We start from the raw sequence: 13,942 nt of genomic DNA on the forward strand, positions 1-13,942 counted from the left end.
ATTCGACCATTTGACCCCCCCTTCAACTTCACAGAATCACAGAAAAGTGCAGAAAAGGCCCTTCGGCTCATCGAGTCTGCACCACCGCATGAAAGGCACCAGGGGCGCGATTCTCCGACCCCCCACCGGGTCGGAGAATCGCCGGGGGCCGGCGTGAATCCCGCCCCTGCCGTGTCCCGAATTCTCCGCCACCGGTCTCCGGAAATCGCGCCGGTCGGCGGGCCGACCCCCGGCGATTGTCTGGTCCGTGATGGGCCGAAGTCCCACCGCTGTCAACCCACGCCAGCCGGTGTGGATTGAACCACCTTTCGAACGGCGGGACAAGGCGGCACCATTGGGCTCCGGGGTCCTATTTGGGCGCGGGGCGATCTGGCCCCGGGGGGTGCCCCCACGGTGGCCTGGCCCCGGTCGGGCCCCACCAATCCGCGGGCGGGCCTGTGCCGTGGGGGCACTCTTTTCCTTCCGCCTTCACCATGGTCTTCACTATGGCAGAAGCGGAAGAGACCCCCTCCACTGCGCATGCGCAGGGATGCCATGAGCAGCGGCTGACGCTCCCGCGCATGCGTCGCCCAGCGAAGTCATTTCCGCGCCAGCTGGCGGGGCAGAAATCAGCCCGGCTCGGGCCTAGCCCCTCAAGGTGAGGGCTCGGCCCCTCAAGATGTGGAGAATTCCGCACCCTTGGGGCGGCGCGATGCCTGACTGATTCATGCCGTTTTTGGCGCTGGTCGGCGGACATCGCGCCGATTGCGGAGAATCCCACCCCTGATCTATCAATCCTATCCTATCCCATTTGCCAGAGATGCAACATCAGGCCCAAGTGGCTAGAAGGGAACAACATTCCAAAAGCAAAATCTTTTGTCATGGGGAACATGTTCTTACATGAAAATATGCCTCAGGTGAAAAATGGACTCCAGAAATTGTATTAACCAAAAGGTTCTGATTTCATATACAGAGCAAACTGACGATGAACAAATTTGATGCTGGCATCCTGACCAATTATTGTCTGCACATAGTGATAGTACAGAATCAATACCGGATGTTTTCACCACAGAGTGTCTGAACAGTGACACGACCGACTTGAGCCCTATAACTGCCGAATCGGTTATGACCAAATCATCCACACATTCAGAGACAGTTCCTGAGTTGGTTTTGCCAGATGTAACACCAACCAATGAACAAGATGTACCCCTAGTGCCCCTAAGAGCCAAGTTCCTGAATGTTGTATTCTGCCAAAACAAGATAGACATCCACTCAAGAGATTGTCTTCCTAATGCACATGTGTATCCAGATGATAACAATGATAATTATGGCTTAATGTGTTGGATCTATGTTAAAGTGATTGATAAAGTAAAAATGTTGGGGACACTAAAAGAGTAAAGATGGAGGGATGTTGTGCATTCAAATAATACCATTGGCTGCTTAATGTCATGTGTTAGGCAATTACATAATTGGAGCGTTTCGCGGGCTTTTGTGGAGTGCACCATTGTACACTGTTTGAGCAGCATCTTGTAAATAAACCCCTGGCACGATGTTATACAAACTCAACATGTGTCTCCTATGAATCTTTCGTGTTGCGGCTACAACAAAGAACATAACAGGAAGTATGGATAGACAATATGGGACCTTTTTGTGCTGGTTCAAACCTTGTCAAATTCATATCTCTTGAGCTGGCTATGAAGAGTGATTGATATGCAAACGACTCCTCCAGGGATGTCCATTACATCTTCTAAAAATTTGAAAACCCCTTGGTTTCTGAGGGAACAGGATACATCAAAGTACTATAATGTAATTAATATTTTTGCCTGGTGAAACAATGACTTCTTGAAAATTAACATAGCAGCTATTTTTGCTGTTTTTTGAACTGTATAAAGGAGGCTGTAAGAAGCCAGCTTGCATGGCAGTGTGACAGACAATATCTGCACACAGATCTCAGCTAAAACAGCCAGGAACTCCCAAGGTTCTGAGAGACATCATCAGAGAGCTTTTCTCTAGCAGTGAAAGAGGATGATATTAAGAAATCAACTGCTGTTCTGCCAAAAGTGTCCATGTAATCTTCAGCTGCTGTAACTGTGGGCAGCGTGGTAGCATAGTGGTTAGCTTCACAGCGCCAGGATCCCAGGTTAGATTCACGGCTTGTGTCACTGTGTGTGCGGAGTCTGCACGTTCTTCCCGTGCCTGCGTGGGTTTCCTCCTGGTGCTCCGGTTTCCCCCTCAAGACCCGAAAGACATGCTATTAGTTTATTTGGACATTCTGAATTCTCCCTCTGTGTAGTCGAACAGGCGCCGCAAGTGACTAGGTGTTTTTCACAGTAACTTGTGTTAATTTCAGTGTTAATGTCAGCCTACTTGTGACAATAAAGATTATCATTATAACTTATGACAAGCTAAAAACATTGGGCGGGATTCTCCGCTGCCCGACGATGATATCATAATAACATCCATTCCGACGCCCAAATCGGGGGCAGTGCCAGTTCGACGCTGCTTTTTGAGTCTCTGTCCCTCTGAGATGGCATTATTGCCTTGTGCGCCGATGCTCCGTCCCCAATGGGTCAAGTTCCCGACTGCACGGTTGATGCATGGTAAGCGTTCGGGAACCCAGAGTGGCGGCTGCGGACTGTGTCCAATGGCGCCACACTCAGCCAGGATCCGAGCCGCTGGCCGGGGAGTCTTCCGCGAGGCCGGGGGGGAACTGGTGGGGGGTGGCCTGGGGGTGGGCTGTGGGGTCGCGGATGGCAGTTCGGGTCCGCGCATGTCTGCCGCCATATTGTACGGCGCAACCGCTGCAGGTCGTCGCTGTGTGCATGCACGGCTAAGGACCCAGCCATTCTCCTGCCGTTTTCGGCGCGGGAGTGGGAGTTTCATCCGGCACCACTGCTCGCCTCACCGGTTGCGGTGAGGGCACACAGCCGCTGAAACGGAGAATCCAGCCCCTTCACTCTCCCAAAATCTGCTTGATCTGCTGAATTCACCTGAAGAAGGAAACTACCAACTAGTCGACTGCAGAAACCATCACAGCTAACTAAACTGCACTTCAAGCTTCAAAACCTTCACTTCGGAAAAAAAGGACCCAGGCATGGGCCGTGCAACAATGGGCATGATTTATCCAAAATAAAACAGTGTCCGTTCTGGGCGTGATTAGTGGGGTCGTTCCCGGCGCTTGTAGCGCAGAGAACAACCCCACTACCTAACGGCATGCAGCCTTGTTTCCGTGCTCCTGTGGGGAATGCCTGCTTCCGAGGCTGCACTTAGTGTCTGATGAGTGGAACTCCTCATTGCAGGAATAGATCGGGACGCCATTTTAAATGGTACCTCGATCTGTCAGACCCCGACACATTGTCCAGACCCCCTCCCCAATGTCCCAACTCACCTATTGGGGGTCTTTGAGCCCCCTCCCGCGCCCCACCACATATCAAGGCTCTCCCAGGCTCGATCCCGGTGCGGGCACAATGCCAGCTTGGTACCTTGACACTGCTGTCATGGCACCCTGACAGTGCCACTGCCAGCCTGGGAGTGCCACACAGACACTCTTGAAGTGCCAGGCTGGCATCTAGGTGGCACTGCCAGGGTGCTTGCTGGCAGTGCCAAGATGCCCAGGTGGCATCAGCAGTGTCAAGTTGCTGACCACCTGGGAGCCTCCAATTAGGCAAGAGACACACCTCGGTACCATTCTGCCTGGTCCCCATTTGTAGGAACCACTACTTAATGGCCCGTGTTGGGGTTTCCCCGATAGATGCCGAATGCGTCAGCGCAGCTATGTGGGTTCTTAAACTCACTTAACAGCACTAGACTGGGCTCCTCCCATTTGTGGGTGACACTCAGATTGCGTAGTTTCACAAGATCTGGACATTGGGAATCCCGGGGGAGGCCTCTCCTGGGATCTACTGGCTGCATCCCGCCCTGATTCTGGTGGGGCGCGGCAGGTAGATCACGCCCAATATCCCACAGAGACTGAATTGAAATTTCAACTTTAAATATCTTTTTATCCTTATCTTCAGGTTAAACATTGTAACTCTTAGCTAAGAATTTTATCACTTTTACTTGAATAATTTTCAGCAGTAGTTTTGTAATAAACTAACCTTGACCTTACTTAAGACTAAAGGTTGTCTGCTGAATAATTTTCAAATGGAGCCACTGATAAATTAAAGGAGACATGCACACACACAAATTCTGAGCCGGACTTTCGGTTGCGGCTATGTGAAGCTAAGTCGCACATTCGGCAGCTCCTGCAAAAAACAGACTTTTGGGCTCTTTTCAGGGCTCCCAACGGCATTTTGTCGACGTTTCCCGCTGTGGGAAGGAGAGCACAATAGTTCCCCGACAGTATATGGCTTTTACCAGGAACGGGGCGACTAAAAAAGTGGTGGTGGACCTGAAGAAGGTGCGAGGGACGAAGAACAAAATGGCGGAGGGCGGGGACCAGGCAGCGTGGATGCAGTGGGTGCAGGAGCAATAGGAGGTTATCCAGCGCTGCTTCAGGGAGATTAAAGCGGACCTGCTTGAGCCGATGAAGGCTTCTATCGATAAGCTGTTGGAGACACAGACGGCCCAGGGGGTGGCGATCCGCGAGGCCCGACAAAATATCTCCGACAACGAGGACGAGATCTTAGGTCTGGCGGTAAAGGTGGAGGCGCACGAGGCGCTCCACAAAAAATGGCAGGAGCGGTTCGAGGAGATGGAGAATCGGTCGAGGCGGAAGAACTTGCGGATTCTGGGCCTCCCGGAGGGGCTGGAGGAACCGGACGTGGGGGCCTATGTGGTCACCATGTTGAACTCGCTGATGGGAGCGGGGTCCTCCCTGGAGCTGGAAGGGGCCCATACAGTGCTGGCGAGGAGGCCCAAGGCTAACGAGCCTCCGCGGGCAGGGTTCATCGGTTCGCTGATCGGGAGTGTGTGCTTAGGTGGGCCAAAAAGCAGAGGAGCGGCAGGTGGGAGAACGCGGAGGTTCGAATACACCAGGACTGGAGTGCGGAGGGGGCGAAGAGGAGGGCCGGGTACAATCGAGCGAAGGCGGTGCTGCACAGGAAGGGGGTGAAGTTTGGCATGTTGCAGCCGGCGCAACTGTGGGTCACCTACAAGAACCGGCACCATTATTTTGAGTCTCCGGAGGAGGCGTGGGCCTTTGTTCAGGCCGAGAAGTTGGACACAGATTGAGGGTCGGGCTGGGCATTTGGGGATTGCGGTTGATATGTTACTTTTTGAGGGGGGGGTCCTTTGCTCTTGTTTTTTTTCTTTCTGGTTCGGTGAGGGTGGTTAGGGCGAGCTGGGCACTGTTTTGGTTGGGTTGGTCGGGGGGTAAGCATATGGAACTGGGGTGGATGGCCGGCAGTGTGATGGGGCCCTGCGGGGGAGGAGGAGGCCCGAGTCGGGGGTGAGGGGCCTGGGCCTGTAAAAGGAGCTGCGTCAGAGGTGGCGGGGCCGGGTAGGTGGAAAGCGCGGAGGTTTTCCCGCACCGAAGACTGGAGGTGACGGGGCCGGGGCGGGGGAGCGAGGGTTGTTTCCCGCGCTTGGGATGGAAGGGGGAGGTGGAGAGCCTGCGGATGGGGAATGGAAGAGGAGGGTGTGTCACACATTGGGAAGAGTCGAAGGAGAGGCGGGAGTGGCCGGGGTCAGCAGGAGTCAGCTGACTTGCGGGAGTGCAATGGGGGGAGTAAAGCAGCTAGGAGGGGTCCTAGCTGGGGTGGGGGGGAGGGGGGAATTGAGTTGCTGCTGCTATGGTCAAGGGGGAGCTGGAGCGAGTGGGGGGGGGGGGGGTCGAGACGGGGGTCTGCCGCCGTGGGGAACGAGCCGGGCGTGGGGTGCAGGCGCGTGGCTGGCCGAGGAGGGGTTATGGCTAGTCGGCGGGGGAGGGGGCGGGTAGCCCCCTGATCTGGCTGATAATCTGGAATGTAAGGGGACTGAACGGGCCGGTTAAGCGGGCCCGCGTGTTCGCGCACCTGAAGGGGCTAAAGGCGGATGTGGTCATGCTCCAGGAGACACACCTGAAGGTGGCAGACCAGGTAAGATTGAGGAAAGGGTGGGTAGGTCAGGTGTTTCACTCGGGGCTAGATGCCAAAAATCAAGGGGTGGCGATCATGGTGGGAAAGAAGGTGTCATTTGAGGCGTCGAGCATTGTGTCAGACAATGGCGGTAGGTACGTAATGGTAAGTGGTAAGCTGCAAGAGGAGAGGGTGGTGCTGGTCAATGTGTATGCCCCGAACTGGGACGATGAGGGTTTTATGCGACGCATGTTGAGTTGGATCCCAGACTTGGAAGTGGGGGCCTGGTGATGGGGAGAGACTTTAACATGGTGTTGGATCCGGCACTGGATCGCTCCAGGTCTAGGACGGGTAGGAAGCCGGTGGCGGCTAAGGTGTTGAGGGAGTTTATGGACCAAATGGGAGGGGTGGACCATTGGAGGTTTGCAAGGCCGGGGGCTAGGGAATTTTCATTCTTCTCACTTGTCCATAAGGCTTATTCCCAGATCGACTTTTTTATTTTGAGCAGGGTGCGGATAGCGAGAGTAGAGGATACCGAGTACTCGGCGATAGCCATTTCGGATCACGCCCCGCATTGGATAGACTTAGAGCTGGGGGAGGAGAGGGACCAGCGCCCGTTGTGGCGCTTGGAGGTGGGGCTGTTGGCGGACGAGGAGGTGAGTGAGTGGGTCCGCGGAAGCATAGAGAGATACCTGGAGGCCAACGATAACGGGGAGGTCCGAGTGGGGATGGTCTGGGAGGCGCTGAAGGTGGTGGTTAGGGGAGAGCTGATCACCATTAGGGCCCACAAGGAGAGGAGGGAGCAGAGGGAGAGGGAGAGGCTGGTGGGGGAGATGGTGAGGGTAGACAGGAGGTATGCAGAGGTGCCTGAGGAAGGACTGTTGAGGAAGAGGCGCAGCCTCCAGGCCGAGTTCAACCTGGTGACCACCAGGAAGGCGGAGGCGCAGTGGAGGATGGCCCAGGGGGCGATTTACGAGTATGGGGAAAAGGCAAGCCGGATGCTGGCGCATCAGCTTCAGAAGCGGGACGCAGCTAGGGAGATCGGGGGAGTTAAGGACAGTGGAGGGTGTGTGGTGCGGAGTGGGGTGGGCATCAATGGGGTCTTCAGGGACTTTTATGAGAAATTGTTTCGGTCCGAGCCCCCACTGGAGGAGGGAGGGATGAGACGCTTTCTGGACCAATTGAGGTTTCCGAAGGTGGAGGAGGGACTGGTGACGGGATTGGGGGCCCCAATTGGGCTGGAGGAGCTGACCAAAGGGATAGGGAGCATGCAGGTGGGGAAGGCACCGGGGCCTTGTCAGGGGGTTTGTCAGGTGGGTTAGGTTGTTGTATAAGGTCCCGATGGCGAGTGTGGCCATGAACAGGAGGAGGTCTGAGTACTTTTGGTTGCACCGAGGGAAGAGGCAGGGGTGTCCCCTGTCCCCTCTGCTCTTCGCACTGGCGATTGAACCCCTGGCTATGGCACTGAGGGAGTCGAGGAACTGGAGGGGGTTGGTGCGGGGTGGGGAGGAGCATAGGGTGTTGCTTTATGCGGACGACTTGCTGCTATATGTGGCGGACGCAGTGGGGGGAATGCCGGAGGTAATGAGGGTCCTCAGGGAATTCGGGGATTTCCCGGGGTACAAGCTCAACATGGAGAAGAGCGAGCTGTTCGTGGTTCACCCAGGAGACTAGGAGAGGGGGATTGGCGAGCTCCCACTAAAAAGGGCGGAGAGGAGCTTCAGGTATTTGGGGGTCCAGGTGGCCAGGAGCTGGGGGGCCCTGCACAGGCTTAATTTCACAAGGCTGGTGGAGCAAATGGAGGAGGAGTTCAAGAAGTGGGACGCGTTGCCGCTGTCCTTGGCGGGTAGGGTGCAGTCAGTCAAAATGACGGTGCTCCCAAGGTTTTTGTTCCTCTTCCAGTGCCTCCCCGTGTTTATCCCGAAGGCTTTTTTCAGGCGGGTTAACAGGAGCATAATGGGGTTTGTGTGGGCGCGAGGGACTCCGAGGGTGAGAAGGGTGTTCCTGGAGCGGAGTAGAGATAGGGGGGGCTGGCGCTGTCCAACCTCTGTGGGTACTACTGGGCCGCCAATGCGACGATGGTGCGCAAGTGGGTGATGGAGGGGGAGGGGGCTGCATGGAAGAGGCTGGAGACGGCGTCTTGTGTGGGTACGAGTCTGGGGGCGCTGGCAACAGCGCCGCTGCCGCTTCCTCCAAGGAGGTATACCACGAGCCCGTGGCGGCTGCCCTCAAAATCTGGGGGTAGTGGATGCGGCACAAGGGGGAAGTTGGGGCCTCGGTGTGGACCCCAATACGGGGGAACCACCGGTTTGTCCCAGGGAGAACAGATGGAGGGTTTTCAGGATGGCACCGAGCAGGGATATGAAGGTTGGGAGACCTGTTTGTGGACGGGAAGTTCACGAGCCTGGGTGAGCTGGAGGAGAAGTATGGGCTCCCCCCGGGGAACACATTCAGGTACTTAGTGGTAAGGGTGTTTGCCAGGCGGCATGTGGTGGAATTCCCGCGGCTGCTGCGACGCACAGTACAGGACAGGGTGCTCTCGGGGGGGTGGGTGGGAGTGGGGAAGATCTCAGAAACTTACCAGGTGATGCAGGAGCAGGAGGAGGAGGCCTCGGTGGTGGAGGTGAAAGGTAAGTGGGACGAGGAGTTGGGAGAGGAGATCGAGGAAGGGACGTGGGCAGACACTCTAGGGAGGGTGAACTCTTCCTCATCGTGCGCGAGGCTCAGCCTCATACAGTTTAAGGTGCTGCACAGGGCACACATGACGGGGACAAGGATGAGCTGGTTCTTTGGGGGCAAGGACAGGTGTGTTAGGTGCTTGGGGAGCCCAGCAAATCACACCCATATGTTCTGGGCATGCCCAACGCTGGAGGAATTTTGGAGGGGTGTAGCGAGGAGGGTGGTGAGGGTGGTAGGTTCCAGGGTCAAGCCGGGCTGGGGGCTTGCAGAGGAGCCGGGAGTACAGGAGGCCAAAGAGGCCGGTATTCTGGCCTTTGCGTCCCTGGTAGCCCGGCGGAGGATTCTTCTTCAGTGGAAGGATGCGAGGCCCCCAAACGTGGAATCCTGGCTCAACGATATGGCGGGGTTTATTAAGTTGGAGAGGGTGAAATTCGCCATGAGAGGGTCGGTACAAGGGCTCTTTAGGCGGTGGCAACCGTTCTTAGACTTCCTGGCAGAACGGTAGACATTTGTCAATGGCAGCAGCAACTCGGGGGGGGGGGGGGGGGGGGTGGGGGGGTTTACTTGATTTTTGTTTTTGATTAATTACACTGGGGGGGTCTGAGGGGGTGTATATATTTGCTATGTTTGCTTTGTGTTAAGTCGGGGTGTTAATTTATTATTTATGTCCAGGGATGGAGGGTTGCTTTTTTGGACTGTGTTTTGTACTTAACCCTGTTGGGGTCCTTTTTCATTTTGTTACTGATATTCTGTGAAAATCTTAATGAAAATTATTTTAAAAAAAAAAAAATTCTGAGCTCACAGATCACTTTGATGAAACGTCTTTTGTATGGTAGTGACAAATAGAAACCTGCTCAGCTCAACAGGTGCAAATGTTCGCTGGAATCTCTAAATCAACTTTCATTATCGAGGGCATTGTGGTTGACAGATCATTGTTTAAATCCTCATTTATATTTTGCAGCATGCTTTACTATAAAATTGACCCTTTTTAACCTGAACTTAATAGTCACAATATCCCAGACTCTTTAGTGTACAGAAATGTCAAAACATGGTATAAAACAAAGAAATAATTACAAGTTTTCCTATTGCCTCTTTTAGAACATGCAAAGTTTGTGTGTGCGTCGTGACAATGTCATCGGACTGGTAACTGAAAGACGAAGGCTAATGCCCGAGAGACAGGGGTTCAAATCCCACCATGGCAACAGTGGAATTTAAATTCAAATCATAATTTGAGTACAAGAGGCAAGGAGATTATTATGAATTTATATAATACACTAATTAGACCTCAGCTGGAATATCGAACATGACTCTGCGAGGCCATAATTAGCGAGCGCAAACCCCGTAAAGGCCACAAACTCTCACAAGCGGCCAAAAAACGAATTTCCGCCGGCGAGATTTCCCATCACAATGTTCCCAGGCCCTCACCGATGACGCAATAAGGTTCCCACCCAGGAATGTCGAGAACCTGATTTGCATCCAATTGAATCAATTTCCATATCGTTAACAAGGTTATAGTCGATTCTTCTGACCTCATTAAATCTTCCCACCCACCAGCGGCATGTCACAAAGGGGTGATTCACTTTTGGTTCTTGAAAGCAGGGTTGAGGGCTTCGGTTGGGCAGGCCCCCTGGCACCCTGGCAGTGTCCCGGGGCAGTGCAAGGGGGCACTGTTTGGTGCTATGAGAGGGCGCACTGAGAGGGGACAAACATATGTTTCCATTGGGGGAGGGGGGAGAGGAGTGCATGCCAGAGAACGCGAGAGTGGGGGGAGAGAGGGGAGAGTTTTCCCCCCAATACTTCTGTGGTGGAGGACGTTGCCCTGATGTTGGTGGCGGGGGGGTGGGGTGGGGGGGGGGGGGGCGGGGGGCTCCATGGCCATGGAGGGGGAGAAGTTTATTTTTGGTAAAGGTTATGGCTTTTAAAGATGATGCCATGATCTTGGTGCAGCTGGGCTTGCCTGCTCTATGAGGCCCGCCCCACCAGAGTGATGGCACCAAATCGTTTTTGACAAAGTATCAGATCTGGACAGAAAACCTGGCTGTGTTTCCATAGTGAAACACATCAGTTTTCAGTCAGAATCTAACACTTCTGCATTCTTTTGGAAAATTCCACCCATTGTGTACAGTTCTGGACATTACACGAAAGGAAGGACGCGAACACAATGGGGAGAGTTAAGAAAAGGTTTACAAGAAGAGTTCCACAGATGAGAAACTTCAGTTATGACGATAGATTAGAGAGGTTGGTGTGGTGTTCTTTGTGATGCTTATTCTCAGGATGAATGTTGTAGAGTTCACATAGACCACAGAAGCTAAGTTCATTAAAAAAGCTAATATTTATTTACACTACTTAATTAAGCTCAACCACTTACTCCTATAGCAAACTATAGTCTAGTAATCTATACTCAACTAACACTAGTCTCTACGCTCTATTTATAAAAACTGCACTCTCCATCAACGCTCTCCAGCTGTCTTCCAGTTCTCTTCCAGAAGTCTGTGAGTCCGTGCTTTATATAGTTTTGAATCTAGCTCCATCTAGTGGTTAATTATGATATTACATTAACCCTTTGTATTCTGAACATCCCATAATCCCCCTTTCTTTGAGAAAAAAGGTTAAAATCCTTTCAAACATTTTTTTACATACATATTTGAGAATGCTTTCATACAGTTCATGCTTTAAACTTATTTTACATATCATAATTTCACTTTCAGAGTTAGTCTTTATTGTTTTTACAAATTCAGTCTAGTATGTGGTTTCTTGCTCTTTTTTTACCTTCTCAATGCACTTGCAGTGCCATTGGAGTTTTCTGTCGCTGTTCCTTTTGTATAGTCGAAAATAATGCTGCTGATAAGTCAATGTCACAAAACATGGTGTCCGGGTTTTTTATGTTTGGCTCTTTAAACTGCCACAAATTCTTAACTTTGAGTAAGCTTGCCTATTTTTGCAAAACATCAGTCCAGCCGCAGTTTATACATACGATCGTGATGCAACCTCATTTAACACCTTCGCAACTTCTGACCAACCACCATTTGGATTTCTTATCCTAACAGTATCACCTTCTTTGAGTGGCGGTAATTGTTTTGCATGCCTGTCATAGTCTGCTTTTTGCTTGCATTGCTTTTGCTTGATTCGTTCATGAATTAACTGTTCATCCATGTTTGAAATTGTGATGGCAGGCAATGTTGTATGAATCTTCCTTCCCAAGAGCATCTGGGTAGGCGACTGTCCTGATGTTAAAGGAGTAGTCCTGTAGCTTAACAGCGCTAGCGATAAATCCTTTTTGTCATAAAGAGCTAAGAACTGCTTTACTATCCCGACTCCTTTCTTGGCCTTCCTATTAGTTTGAAGGGCCCCGGGCTACTCCATAGGACGAGGGTCCGAGCGGAGCTACCCCCTGAGGCTCCCCCTCCACCTGGTGCTGCCGTCCTGGAGGCGTTCTCTCGTCTCGGACAGGATCTGCATTTACATGACCATGGGGAGGGAGGTCCGACCCCGGGGGAGCCTCTGCTGTGGCCTGGCCCGCGATCAGGGCCTACCGATTGGCGGGCCGGCCTCTCGGGCTGGGGGCCTCCTTTGTTCCGCGCTGGCCCCTGTAGCCCTATGCCATGTTGCGTCGTGGCCGGTGCAGAGAAGGGAGCCACCGCGCATGCGTGGCAATCACGCCGGTCCCACTGCGCATGCGTGGACCCGCGACGCCCATCTGACGCCGAGATCGGCAGCTGGAGTGGCGTGGGTCACTCCAGTGCCATACTGGCCCCCTGTAGGGGTCAGAATTGCTGCTCCTGAGGCCATGTTGACGCCGTCGGGAAACGCGATGGCGTTTACGACGGCGTCAACACTTAGCCTCAGGGTCAGAGAATCCCGCGCAACATGTCTAAACATTAGGCCTTTTTAATTAAACAGATGCTTGGGGACAGACATTCCTTGGTTCATTCCCCATGGCAATGCCTTGACCAATCAGAGTTATCTTGCCTGATTTGAATTTAAACAAAAGCTTGGCAGTTAACTGTTCCTTCGTTCATTCTCCATGGCAACACCTCTACCAATCAGAGTCCACATGCCGAACAATCAGCACCCTCGTCTCATGCAGTATAAATTGTTGTTCTCTTTGAGATTTGGTATTCTTGTGAATCTGTCCTGATGAGTGCAAGATCAAAAGCTTTGGCAGCATGTCTCTTTTTTCAACCAAACTCAAGTTCTGGACTCCCAAGTAAATAAAATGGAATAAATTGCATGGTGCATTTTACAATATTGTCAGTGTAGCCTAATAAAATAAATAACAATTTCTATTCATTTAAACATTTTAGATTGGTTTTATATGCTTGATTTTAATTGTGTACAAGTCGTTTCAAGTGATCACAGGTGCTCTTAATGCTCTTTGTTTTAAAAATGCCTTGGAGTTTTATCAATTGTTCAAACAGCAGTTTATGGCTTTTGGATTTACTCCAGTTTTGAAGTGTGTTTATCGGACTGAGCAGAATGCTGTTTGTGTATTGACATGTGTTCATCACTACTTTTATGGGTTATCCAATATTCTCAGGTATTTAAAAGTGCCTTTATTGGGCTTTTAAATGCTTTCAATTTGTCTCATTTATTCAACTTTTAATTCTAGCCACCAGCACCTCCAAATCCCCTGCCTCTCCGGATAGGGAGGGATGTTTTGTGTGTGAAAGCGTGCATGTGTGTGTGGTTGAGCTGGAGTGGAGGAGGATAATTTTCGGGGCTGGTGTGGAGTGTGGTGGGGTGTCTCTGGATTAGGGATGAGGTGGGGTTTGGGGAATGTTCAGCAAGTTTACATTTGACTAATTTGTGTGAGGAAAAATACTTCCTGATTAAGCTTCCGCTCTTAATGCCTTTCACATCCAGGGTCTTTGCCTGTGATTTACAGGTCCATTCCACACTGTAAATTCTACGATTCTATGTACTCTGGAGTAATTTTGTGTCATTTAGCCCAAGTCTCCAACAAAGCCCTGGCTTCCTCTTTACCTTTGATGGAGAGTTCAGAGTCACTCATTTCTACCCTCTGGAAGTTCACCATTTTGGAGTAAGCTGGCATATTTGCACACACTGGGACTTCCTCTTAAGTTCTTGATAGTGGATGAATGCATCAACGTTTACCACAATCAGGATTGGACATTCTGGGTCATTAGACGAGATTCTCCAATGCTGAGACTAAGTGTTGACACCGGAGCAGGGGGCGAAATTCTCCCCCAATGGCGCGATGTCCGCCGACTGGCACCAAAAACGGCGCCAATCAGACGGGCATCGCGCCGGCCCAAAGGTGCGGAATG

This window comes from Scyliorhinus torazame, chromosome 15 (genome assembly GCF_047496885.1).
Source record: "Scyliorhinus torazame isolate Kashiwa2021f chromosome 15, sScyTor2.1, whole genome shotgun sequence".
Lineage (NCBI taxonomy): Eukaryota > Metazoa > Chordata > Chondrichthyes > Carcharhiniformes > Scyliorhinidae > Scyliorhinus > Scyliorhinus torazame.